Source organism: Vulpes vulpes, chromosome 2, assembly GCF_048418805.1.
Source record: "Vulpes vulpes isolate BD-2025 chromosome 2, VulVul3, whole genome shotgun sequence".
NCBI classification, from domain to species: Eukaryota; Metazoa; Chordata; class Mammalia; order Carnivora; family Canidae; genus Vulpes; species Vulpes vulpes.
Window position 1 is genome coordinate 11,571,740 of NC_132781.1, and position 12,782 is coordinate 11,584,521.

Here is a 12,782-nt window from a genome sequence, read left to right on the forward strand (position 1 = left end):
AACAGCGGGTTGCAAATGGGAACCACAGAAGAAAACCATATAATCCCTACTTCACTTGAAAGCCCTAAATTTACAGGGTCAGTAAGGAGGCATAGACTTGAAATTCTGGACCAAAGGAAAACCCGTTGGACGCCCAAGCCATTAAGAGGATTAGAGGAGAACCAATTTGTAATGCATAAAGATGCTACTAGGGCTGGGATTATGATAGACATGATTCAAAGTTGTGTATCCCTGCCCTTGAGGAAGGAACACACAACTGACAGAGCCAGCCAGTCAACTCAACTGCCAACCCAAGTGGATGGGGGTGGTTGGAGGCATGTAAATTCTGTAAGACCCAGATAAACTCAAAAGGATGGGCAGATACATACTTAATCAAAATAAAAGAGAGTTCAAGTAAACAGTCATGGTCATCTGGAGGCCAATGAATCAATTGTTCAGAAATGCAAATTCCTCTGTTTTCCAAGAGGAGAGTTATTCTTTCAAACTCAATTAGATTCAACCAGTATTTGTTGATCTTGAGGCCCCAAAGACTTCTCCCTTTCTAGAAGAAGAAAGAGCCCTTGCACAAGGAGGGCACCCAACAAACACTTGTTGACCTGCTGGTTGATTCCCAGCTTCATTCTACTGGCTTCCGACCATGAGCAACAATCATTGGAGGCTTTTCTTCTTAAAGCTACTTAGCTTGGAACACTAGAGCGGCCTCATTCTTCGTCAATAATCCATTTTGGAATGACCCAACACGAAGGACTTCAGGGGGAAAAAATTCACTTAAGAAAAAAGCTAAAATGAAGGTGGGAACATAAACAGATTGTTTTTCTTAACGGTTCCATGATAAAACATTCCTTTGAGGATTTTCAAAGAGAATCATTAATACTTAAAATTTTCACTGAATGGAAATAAGCTAATTTAGCCAGTACACCATTGCATTATCCTTCGTGCCCATATCTCCAGGGAGATATTTAATCTTTCCCCATTTATTTTTTTTAACTACAGTGAAAAGGCAAACCAGATATTCAAAGAACGGACCCGAAGCCGCGGACTTTGATTAAGATCCAAGCTGATATTATGAAAAACAGGATGGCGGTTCCTCAACAAATTAAAAATAGACTGACCATATGATCCAGCAATTCCACTTCTGGGTATCTACCCAGAGAAATGAAATCAGTACCATGAAGAGATATCCACCCCTTGTGTTTACTGCAGCATTATTCACAATCGCCAACGTATGGGAGCAATCTAGGTGTCCATGAATGGGTTCATAAAACAAAATAAGACAAATCAGAGAGGGAGACAAACCATGAGAGACTCTTAACCCTAGGAAACAAACTACAGGTTGCTGTAGGGGAGAGGGGTAGGGGGACGGGGTAACTGGGTGACGGGCATTAAGGTGGGCATGTGATAGAAGGAACACTGGGTTCTATGCAACTGATGAATTACTGAACTCTACCTCTGAAACTAATAACATACTGTTAAGTAATTGATATTAAATAAAATTAAAATTTTTTAAAAAAGAAAAAAAGTGCTGCATATACAATATCTACACAGTGGAATTGTATTTTGCCTTTAAAAAGAAGACTCGTGGAAAAGAAAGTGGTTGCCATTTGCAACAACCTGGGTAAACCTGGAAGACCTTATGATGAGTGAAATAAGCCAGGCATGGAAAGACCAATAGTGCACGATCTCACTTATATGTGGAATCGGAAAAAAACAAGCACATTGAAGCAAAGGGGAGAGTGGTGGTTGCCAGCAGCTGGGGTGAGGGTGGAGGGATAAGTTGGGTAATGTTGGTCAAAGAGCACAGACCTTCAGGGATGCAGGATGAGCAATTTGGGGGGAATCTAAGGTACGGCATGGGGACTACAGTTAATGATACCATGTTGCACGCTTGAATTTGCTGAGAGAGTGGATGTTAAATGTCCTCACCACAAAAAATTTAAAACACGTGTAACTGGGTGAGGTGATGCACGTGCTGATGACATTGTGGACACCATTTCATTCTGTCGATGTACATCAAAGCATCACACTAAACACAGTAAACACACCCAAGTGTTATTTGTCCATTACACCTCAGTGAAGCTGCTGGAAAAGTCTGTAAAAGACGCAGGCTGAGACTTTATGCTCAGTGCCTCAACTGAGGTTATCTTCCCAACTTTCTTCATGCATCACCCTGCTCCTCTCAGAAGAGAGAATGGACAGGGAGCATGTTTGTGGGCTAAGGAAGAAAAAGGGGAATCTTTGGCAAGTAGAGCATCCCTACCTCCTTCCACTGGGCTGCAAGGAACTTGACCACCTAACTCAACCAACCCCATAAGGAAGGCCCATCTGCTCCAGCCAAGCAGGACAAACAGGGATACATCCCTGCTGAGCGTGAGTATGAGCCACTGGCCATGTATCGATGCTCCTTGGGCAGCCCTAGAGTGAACCTGGGTTGCCCATCAGCTTAGCAATGATTTGTGCTCTTCTCATGACCCCCATTGTAAAGCAAGGCTTGGAGGTCTGCTAAATTTTGGCCTCTCTTTCCATTCCGGGCTCACTTCTGGGGACGGGTGTTCATAAGCTGTGGAATGACCGATGGGCAGCTGTCGGCCAGAAGGGCTGAGAATGGAATGGAATGAGTCAACCTGAAGATGCGCTTTGCAGTGTCTGAATCCCAGGCCTGGAAGTCCATCACCTGACCTGGCTCCCCGAGGGCCTCCCTGCGGCCAAGCAGCCCGCTGGAGGGCCTTGGAAACAGCTGAAATAACAAGAAGGTTGGACAGACCTTTCTGGCAAAGGGCTCTGTTGGTTTTCCAGAGACAAAGCTTCTGATGAGCTGAGGCCAAAAAAGACAGAGGCACAGGGGGAGTGTGATCTCTGGCGGCGGATCACTGTTATTTTACCTGCCAAATCAGAGCGTGGTCATGTGCCCTCCAGGGCCCAGAGTCCCAGGGGGACCACCACGAGGGGCCTGGGTACCAGCTCCCCTGCATGTAGTCTGAACGGATGCCCCCACCACCCCGTGCCTTGTCATCCACCCAGCAAACGCGGACAGAGTGACCAGTCTCCGGCTGTGTGTACAGCAGTGAGCAGGGCACAAAAACCCTGCCCTCGTGCCGCTTACTTTCTGGGAGGGGGTGGGAAGAAAGATGATGAGCAAAACGTCAGGGCTGGGGAGAAAATTAAGGCAGGAAGCAGCTCATGAGATGCAAAGTGGAAGACTTCAGGGACAGCCTCATGGAGAAGGTCCTTCCAGAAGATCCTTCCAGAAGGTTCTGCAGGAGGAAGCAATGCAGCTAGGGGAAGTTGTGTGGGAAAGGAATGCCAGGCAGGGAATCCAGCGAGGCAAAGGGCTGGCACATGTGAGGAGCAGCAAAGAAGCCACTGTAAAAACAGTGGGGGGAGGAAGGGTGAGTTCCGACCTACATATACCAGAGTTCCTCCCCTGCTCTGCCACGGTGGCAGGTAAGAGAAGATGAGAAGTCAGGAGTCTGTGGCACCAGTGCAGGTGAGCCCAGGTGAGACACAGTGCAGAGAGAGGAAGGCAAGCTCAGTGCCCGGCACTCAAAATTGAAGGAGGTGGCATTCCATCTTGGGGTCCACCTGCCCTCATGTGACTCTAAACAGTGAGCACATCCTTGAAGGTGTCCTCACCCAAATCCAGGTCCAAGTGGACAGGAGAATCCAGTTACCTTGAGAACCAAGACAAATTCAGGTTATTTAATGTCTATGTGTAATAAACATCCTTATGGGGGAAAAAAAATCCTTGTGGTCCCTTCCTTTGCCCTGAGACCCTAACATGTCAGTATAGGGCTGCCCCAACTCGGAAAGATCGTTTTCTTTGAGCATATCTAGGGGGGAGGGTCTCAGTCTTAGCTCCACAGAAGAGGCAAAGGCATTTTCTTTTTCTGTTTCTTTTTCTTTCCGTTTTAGGGACACGTAATTGACATACAGCACTATATACGTTTAAGGTTATACAACATAATGACGTGACTTACATATATTGTGAGATGATCACCCAAATAAGTCTAGTGAACATCCATCATTTACAAGAAAAAAAAAGAGAGAGAGAAATGGGTTTTTTCCTCGTGATGAAAACTTTTAGGATCTACTCTCTTAGCAACTTTCAAATATACATTGCAACAGTGCTAACTACAGTCATCACGGTGTACAGTAGATCCCCAACGCTTATATATCTTATCACTGGAGCAAGCCAGACCCTATTGTTGGGAAGATTACTTCTGTGAAGCCAACAAAGCCAGGACACTCATCCACGTATGACATCCTGCCCAGCCAGCATTCGCTAGAACCACCTGTTGGAACTGTCACAGAAGGAAGCCATGTGGCAGGAGCCAATTTGGGAGAGCAAAGGTGGCATCATGCCATGCCTCTAAAAGCTCAGCAGCCCAGCAGAAATTATATCTGGGTCCTTGAACACATGTCAGAAGAACAGAGAAAGTTCTCTGCCCATCAGAGGATGGGGCTCTGAGTGACATCCTTTCTCTAAAATTCTATCCTCCACTCGAGAAGAAATATCGTGAGAAATGTGGTGGAGCAGAAAGGATTCAAGGTCAATTGAATTGATTCCACTCCTTCATCCACTCCCTGTTTGCTAAGTTTTTAAGGACTTTTTACAAAGCAGTATTTACTTATCATTTATAATAAGTAAATTTTACGGAAGTTGTCAAACATACAAAAGTTGAGAAACTCATGCGTCCCTAACCAGCATCAAGATTCAACAGCTATCCGCACACGGCCAGCCTGTTTTCATCTGTCTCCCCTTCTACTTCCCTTTCTCTGATCCTCCACAAGACACTGGATTATTTTGAAATAAACCTCAAATGTCACATAATTCCATCCGACATTATTTCTGTATGTTTCTCTAAAAGATAAGAATTCTTTTAAAATATAACTGCAGCTCTCTTCGTAGCCACTTTTCAAAGTTAACGACAATTTGTTACTATCATCAAATGAAATGAGTGTTTAAATTCTGCTGTCTCACCAATTTTTTTTTTCATTGTAAACATTTTTACAATTTTTTAAAAATTCTAATCAGGACCCACACAAAGTTCACCATGCATTGCATATGGTTCATGTGTCTCTTCTCTCTCTCTTTTTTTAAGATTTTATTTATTTATTTATTCATGAGAGACACAGAGAGAGAGGCACAGACACAGGCAGAGGGGTAAGAGGTCTCCATGCAGGGAGCCTGATGTGCGACTCGATCCCAGGACCCCGGGATCACGACCTGAGCTGAAGGCAGATGCTCAACCACTGAGCCGCCCAGGTGCCCATCTCTTCTCTTTTCATGTATAAGTTCCTCCTCTCTCTTCCCTGGAACATATTTGAAAATAAATTTGGTTGTTTGTCCCATAACATTTCTATTTTGGACTTGATTGCACCCATGGTGTGATTTAAAATGTCCCCGTGCCCCCAATTCCCTGTTAACTGACCTGTAGATCTAATGGTGAAATCTGATCCAGGTTTGACTTTTTTTGGCAGGCCCACCTCCTGCATCTGTCCTTCTCCCTGTCATGTTAAGATCGATCAGCGGTCCGTGTGGCAAACTTTCATTTTTCCCTGCATGAGAATTGGAAGCTTTCTACTAAATGTCATGTGCTATCTTTCCTATTTTTGCAGATTTATGATTTCCCAGGGTTTATTCCACCTCTATAATGAAACATGCGGGATTCTCTAATGAATGGAATATTCATGTCCTCCCCAAATGTGTATGTTAAAGCCCTAACCACCATGTGATGGTATTGAGATGGGGCCTTTGGGGAGGGGATTGGGGCGGATGAAGTCGTGAGGGTGGAACGCTCCCGATGGGACTAGTCCCATTATAAGAAGAGACCGGAGGTACACTTGGGTAACTCAGTGATTGAGCGTCTGACTTCAGCTCAGGACATGGTCCTGGAGTCCCGGGATCGAGTCCCGCATCAAGATCCCCTGCATTAGGCCTGCTTCTCCCTCTGCCTCTCTCTGTGTCTCTCATGAACAAATAGATAAAAATCTTTAAAAGAAAAAAAAGAAACTAAAGAGCTGGGTCTTTCTCTCTGACGGGTGAAGACACAGCAAGAAGGTGGCCTTCTGCAAGTCAGGAAAAGAGCCCTCTGCCAGGCACCAAATCAGCTGGCACCTTGATCTAAGCCTTCCCCACCTCCAGAACTGCGACAAATACGGTTCTGTTGTGTAAGCCCCGCAGTGTGTGGTGTTTTGTTACGGCAGCCCGAGCCAACCAACACAGATTCTAGCTAAGCTCTAACCAACAACCTCTGAGGCTGAGTTCAGGGCATAGGAAGTAAGGAGAGATCCAGTGAAGCAGTTACTGGGCAAATTTGCCTTTTGGAAATCAATTTGGGGGATGTGGTGACCTGTCTCCAGAAGAATGCGCACCCAGGATTCAGCATAGTCATTTCCTACCTGTGTGATTTTGGATACCTACCAAACAAACAAATGAACCCCCACCAAAACAAAACAGAAAAATGAAAAACCAACTCTCTGCCTCAGTTTACCCACTTCCCTGAAAAACAAAGCCACAGTCAACTTCCTCCACCCCAAACACAACACGAGGATGAAATAATCCAACACAAGTGTCTGCTGTCCATAAGTGTTCCGAAACATTGGCCACTGTTATCCTGCCCCTCTGTTGTGTTGAGAGAAACAGATGATCACAAATATGAGAACGCTTTGAAAAAGCTCTAGAAAGCCCAAAGCATCACTAAAATTGATATGAAGCAAAACTATTCTGAGGGTCGATGATGAAATCCCGACTCCCTGTAGCCATTGGCCATCTTGGCCATAACCGTTTGCCAGTGTGCCCTCCTCGTAGATCCCGCAGCCATAAACACCAGGGTCGCAAACGGGCCAAACGGGCCAGAAGAGTCCTTCTGGTTTGTGTATTCAGAGCTCCAAACTGTAGTTCCGAAATAAAATCTTAAAAAAAAAAAAAAAAAAAAAAAACTGTAGTTCCTCGCCACACAGTCCCATGGTGGTCTGTGCGGTTTTGGCCAAACCTGAGCTAGGTCCCTGTGCCCGGGGAGACTCGGTGACAGTCGACATGGTCTTTGCAACACTCCGCCTACCTGCCAGCAAATCTGGTTTTAGACAGTTTAACAGTATGGGGTCAAGCCAAGACGCAGAGTGGGTGTGAAGGAAATCCCCCCCTTGGATGCCAACAAAAAGTGGGAGTCACATGTTAATATCAGAAATACAAAAAAAAAAAAAAAAAAAAAAAGATTTGCCCCTGACCCTGGGCTAGGTGCTCCAGCCAGAGAAGTCACAAGTCTAGGCTGTAAGCTGCATAAGGACAGGAATGTCTATGTGCTTTACGGGCTGCATAATCCTGGTACCCGGCCCAGAGGAAGTCTAATCAATATTTGCTGAATGAGGGACGCCTGGGTGGCTCAGCGGCTGAGCACCTGCCTTCGACCCAGGGTGTGATCCTGGAGTCCTGGGATCGAGTCCCACAGTCGGCTCCCTGCATGGAGCCTGCTTCTCCCTCTGCCTGTGTCTCTGCCTCTCTCTCTCTTTCTCTGTCTCACATGAATAAATAAATAAAACATTTTTAAAAATATGTTTGCTGAACAAATGCATCAAACATGATCAACGATGGCCAAGCCTGCTCTGTCCCGCCCAGAAGGCTCAGCTCAGCCTCATCATGTCCCTAACCTCAGATGGCCTTTGTGAGCTCCGCTTCCTCCCTCGTAAAAGCGCACCTGTGGAAATGCTACTTTAGGTAATGATCACACGTGTGTCCTGTCTTGTGAACTAGACAGTAAACAGTCGGAGAGGAGGGACCGCGTTCTCTGGGGTGTGGTTTTGGGGCCTGGGAAACAACCACATTCATCAGGGCCCGTGAGTGGGCTGTGATGAGCAGAGATGGCCCAGATGGAAGAGCTATGGCTGTGGAAGGAAGGATGGACACTCCCTGCCTCCAGTTGCACCGCAGACTCCTACCAAGCATGAGGGCTCCCCCGAGGAGGCCAGAGCCCTCCACCAACCACGGCAGGACAGGGCCCCTCCTGGCCTCATGTCCATAGCGCAGCCTGGAGCAGCCTTCCAGCTTCCAAGAACCATCCCCTGCCCCCCAGCCATCTGGAAATGAGTGGATGCACAGGTCCTAACGGGTTAAAATCGAAGCCTAGCACTGTGTATTGTTCCAGGGAGCAGCAGGACAGGCTGTGCGTGTTTAGACAAGAAGGGGGGAGAGCCAGCATCTCCCTTTAGGCAAGAAACGTAGCAGGAGAGCAGGTTTTTATTCCTTGGCCTTGAGCAACATGGTGGGTGGAGCAACTCCAACAACCATCCAAAGAAAGCCTGATATAATCGGGGCAAAACCTAGTGGTCCCACACGCTTTCCAACGTGGCCAATTAGACTTGGTGCCTGGCACCCGTGTCTTAAGCTTTTAACACGGCAAGTGCTCACTCCTGAAAGCAATGTGATGAAGATCACTTTATTCTGACGATCCTGATTTTTCTTTTGTCGTGAGGATCTTTACAACAGGCTTCAGACGGTTTTTAGAGACCTCCTCGAGGTGACATTCTCTCTTTTTAAGTAGTAAGAGGATGGCAAAACCAGAGGAGCAGTGATTATCAAGACTGAGAAGGCTAAGAACAAATATCAGGGTTGACATCAAGTAAAACTCCCTCCAGAGTTAACGAGACGTACCCAGTGATGCATCATCAACGCTGGGCTGAATGGTAACCAGGCATGATCGAGATCAGATCATCAGAGGCCATGGATGGGGAGGGGACCTTCTGGTTCCCAAACTCAGCACCTTTTGCTGTTCACTCCTTCCCCTCCTTGTCCCCCTTGCCAATCCTTGTAAGGTCTTTCCTGGTTCTAGGTTTCTCTAGAGGCCTCAACCCTCCAGCCAAGAGTTAAGGAACCTCATCATGATCCAGGCACATCACTAACCTGCTAAGATCCTTACACATGGTAACTCAGTTAACCTAGCAACACAACGTTAAGCCCCCCACATGACAGCCCTATGCAGTATTATTTTTTTTTAAGATTTATTTATTTATTTATTTATGATAGACAGAGAGAGAGAGAGAGTCAGAGACACAGGAGGAGGGAGAAGCAGGCTCCATGCCAGGAGCCCAACGTGAGACTCGATCCCAGGACTCCAGGATCATGCCCTGGGCCAAAGGCAGGCGCTAAACCACTGAGCTACCCAGGGATCCCCCCTAGGCAGTATTATTATCCCCCCTTTCATGGATGAGCTGACCGAGGTAGACAGAGGTTCAGTAATTTGCTCAACTAGTCAAGAGCAGACCTGGGATTCAAGGTCTAGAGCCGATGCCCACGTGTGCTTTACATAGTACCTCTCAATTACACAGCCCCAAGCTGGCCTCACGAGGCCCACTGTGGTGACTCTCAGGTTTGTTTTCTCACCCCAAGGAGAATTTATCCAAGAGGGTGGGGACCACAGCTTTCTTGTCCTACAGTGGCCTGCAGATTTTTTTGCTTGGGTATCCTCTAAAAGACTTTGGAAAAAACAATAAGCCCTCTCGGGGTCAGTCAGCACAGGCCGCTGTAACAAAACGCCAGAGACTGGGTGACTTATACAATAGAAATCCATTTTCCAACAGTTCTAGTGGCTGGAAGCCTGGGATTGGAAGCCCAGCACGGTTGGGTGAGGGCTCTGTTTCTGGCTGGCAGACATCTGCCTTCTCACTGTGTCCCCCAAGGCTGTGTTCTTTTAAGGTCACTAATTCCGTCCTTGGGGCCCCACCCTCATGGCTTCATCTAACCTAATCACTTCCCAGAGACTCATCTCCAAATACTATCACGTTGGAGTTTGGGTTTCAATATCTGAATTTGGGGGCTGCTGGGGGCCCACATTCAGTCCATACCACCCTCATGCAGTGTTTTCTTTTTTAAAATTTTATTTATTTATTTATTTTAGAGAGAGAGAGAAAGACAGAGAGAGCATGAGCAGCTGGGCGGGGGGGGGGGGGGGGGCAGAGAAAGAAAGAGAAGCAGACTCCCCGCTGAGCAGGGAGCCCAATGTGGGGCCCAATCCTAGGACCCCAGGATTATGACTTGAGCCGAAAGTAGATGCTTAGCCAACTGAGCCACCCAGGCGCCCCCACCCTCATGCAGTTCTAAATTATGTTCAATGTTTCATGTTAGCTGCAAAATATATTGTTTCAATTATATCTGTAAATGTTTGTTTTTTACTTTTACAGTAAATGGTTTTTACTTTTACAGTAAAACTATTTCATTTTTTTTCAGTAAAACTATTTTAAACCACTCTTTCAAATGTATCCAGCGTAAGATAAACATCAGAGTAATAGGAAAACCATCATCACTCGTTTAAAAATTACATGGGAACACTTCTCATTAGGTCAGAAATTTCCTATCGTTTCATTTTTCTCTTTTTCAAAACTGTATTTCCATTCTATCTCAATACGATATACTTGTATGTTCAAAATTATTTAATGAAAAAAATTACTTAATGATCCTAGGTCTCTTGAACACAGATTTTGTGTGCTAATTGAAATTTTGTTATTTACATCTCAAGGTTAAAAAAATCCCTTCTGGGTTGAAGGATTATCACAATTTTTACTATAAGTGATCATTTATCATCAAACAACATATGTGGTATATCTGGACAAGCTATTACTACTGCCAAAGCATCTTTACAAGATGGACTTGGGGATGGGACATACTGACTTGAACAAAGAGGCCTCCCTGACACAGTATTTCAATACTCCCCCCAGAGATGTTTTCAGCTGGAACAGTGCACCGTGGTGAGATCCTGGCTCTGGTTATGCTGGAGAAGCCAACCATGCAAGACTAACCCAGCGCTAGGCCTGCCCCACAGTGGGTTCTCAGACAAATTGGCTTTCGCAGAGAGCTCATGTTCTGAAACCCGACTGCCCTAAAACTATCTGTGCCTCAGGTCCCTTGGCAAATCTGCACACACACACATACACACACATACACACACACACACACCCTGGGAGCATGCGTTCTCATTTGAAGCATCCTGCCTTCCCTCAAACTGTTAAATGTGGGGGTTAGAGGAGGCTCCCCAACCCACAAGATAAGCCCAACACATCTACCTGGAATTCCTACACGGAAGTTTGTGGGTTTCTCTGCTGTCTGGAGAAGCAGATATTAACGTTTTCAAGCAATAATTTGCTTCAAATACACATGGTTCCCATTCCCCACCCTCACTCCCACCCCACCACCTGGCACAGGCCCTCAGGTGAGATAGTGGGTGGTGGTGCAGAAACAGGAAGGGGGGGGTGACCAACACCTCCTCATAGGAATCCCCTCAAATGCTGCCCCTCTTCATGGCTGCTCCGAAGACCCAGCCCCTTAAAAGCAGGCTGCTCCTCTCTGAGCTCCACACAGGATTCCTTTCAGTCTACTTACCCAAGTTTAAGTTCTCACGGGCTGGTAAATGCAGTGAGCTTATTTGCAAGCCAGGGTCATATCTGCCTAGCAACCCAACATGAAGACTAGAAGGGCTATAAACGTAGACAGAGAACAGGCTGGCCAACTTTGCACAAAGGAATCTGTTCTCATGCAAATGACCCAAAGCAAGATGGCTAGAGAGAGAGAGCAGAGGGGATAGCCTCAGGAGCCAATTTATTTCCCCAGAAGATGTTGAGGGACTTTTTAAGGGCATCATCACAGCCTTGCCCACTGTAAATGAAGCACCGGAGGGGCTCTGCTGCCACTGGGCTTATGGCAGACACAAGAGGAGATGCTAAAAGGGGAGCTGAACCCTAAACTTCAAATCCTGATTTTTCTGGTTCTGTCGTCCAGACTCCAAGGGTTCTTTTGTTCGCATTTAGAACTAAACAGAGTTAGTTTTGTTTGGGGGGGTTTTGATTAGCATGGTAATGCAGTGCTTTCCCTCTCTTTGCTTTCTCGGGAGGAGTGAAAAAAGCAGGGGTTTTCACGCTTGGTCTCACTAGGAAAGGGACCAAGGTGGAGCCAGCCTCTAACCAGGGCGAGCAAAAGTCACTGGCTTGTGGCTGGCAAGACCGGAGAGAGACTGGGTTTCCAACCTCCTCTCTGTTCCCCAAATGCAGGTGACAGATGTCATCTTTGGATGCGGTTCTGCAACAAAAAGGGCCAGGGTGTGTCTATAAGTGTTGTGAAACCTTGGGTGAATCCCTCCGGTGCTCTGTGCCTTGACAACTCTCATCTGTAAAATGGGGATAGTGTCAACGGCAGAATGTTACCCCTGCAGAATGAGGTTAAAGTTAGATCACATGGGGACACCTGGGTGGCTCGGTGGCTGAGCATCTGCCTTTGGCTCAGGTCGTGATCCCAGAGCCCAAAGGGAGCCTGCTTCTCCCTCTGCCTCTGTCTCTCTCTGTGTGTGTCTCTCAGAAATAAATAAATAAATAAATAAATAAATAAATAAATAAATAAATAAAATCCTAAAAAAATAAAAGATCACATGTATGTATGGCATTTAATACAGCGTTGGGAAAAAAGAAAAGATGCAAAAAATCAATAAAAGGGCTAATATTAAAATAATAGCAATTTAGTATTCCTATGATGATCATTGCAGTAATGCCTCCCCAGAGAACTGTGCTTTCACTCTGGTCAAATACTCAGATGTGACTTTCTCAATTATTCATTCACACCTAGAGCTTTGGGCATGATTTGCCTAATGTTTTAAATCGAGAATCTGAAGCACCAGGAACTTCCCAGACTTGATTTGAATCGCTTAGTTATAAGTAATGGGCTACACCCATAGGTTCCCGATACCCAATACAGTAGATACTGTGCCATAAATATGACAATTCCATACTAAGAACAGTGGCAGGTC

At 46.0% G+C, this 12,782-nt stretch overlaps 1 protein-coding gene across 6 annotated transcripts in view; it reads right to left on the reverse strand.

The window, feature by feature from the left end:
- ARSG (arylsulfatase G) overlaps positions 1 to 12,782 on the reverse strand; it is a 106,120-nt gene that overhangs the window by 67,015 nt on the left and 26,323 nt on the right. The window lies entirely within an intron of this gene.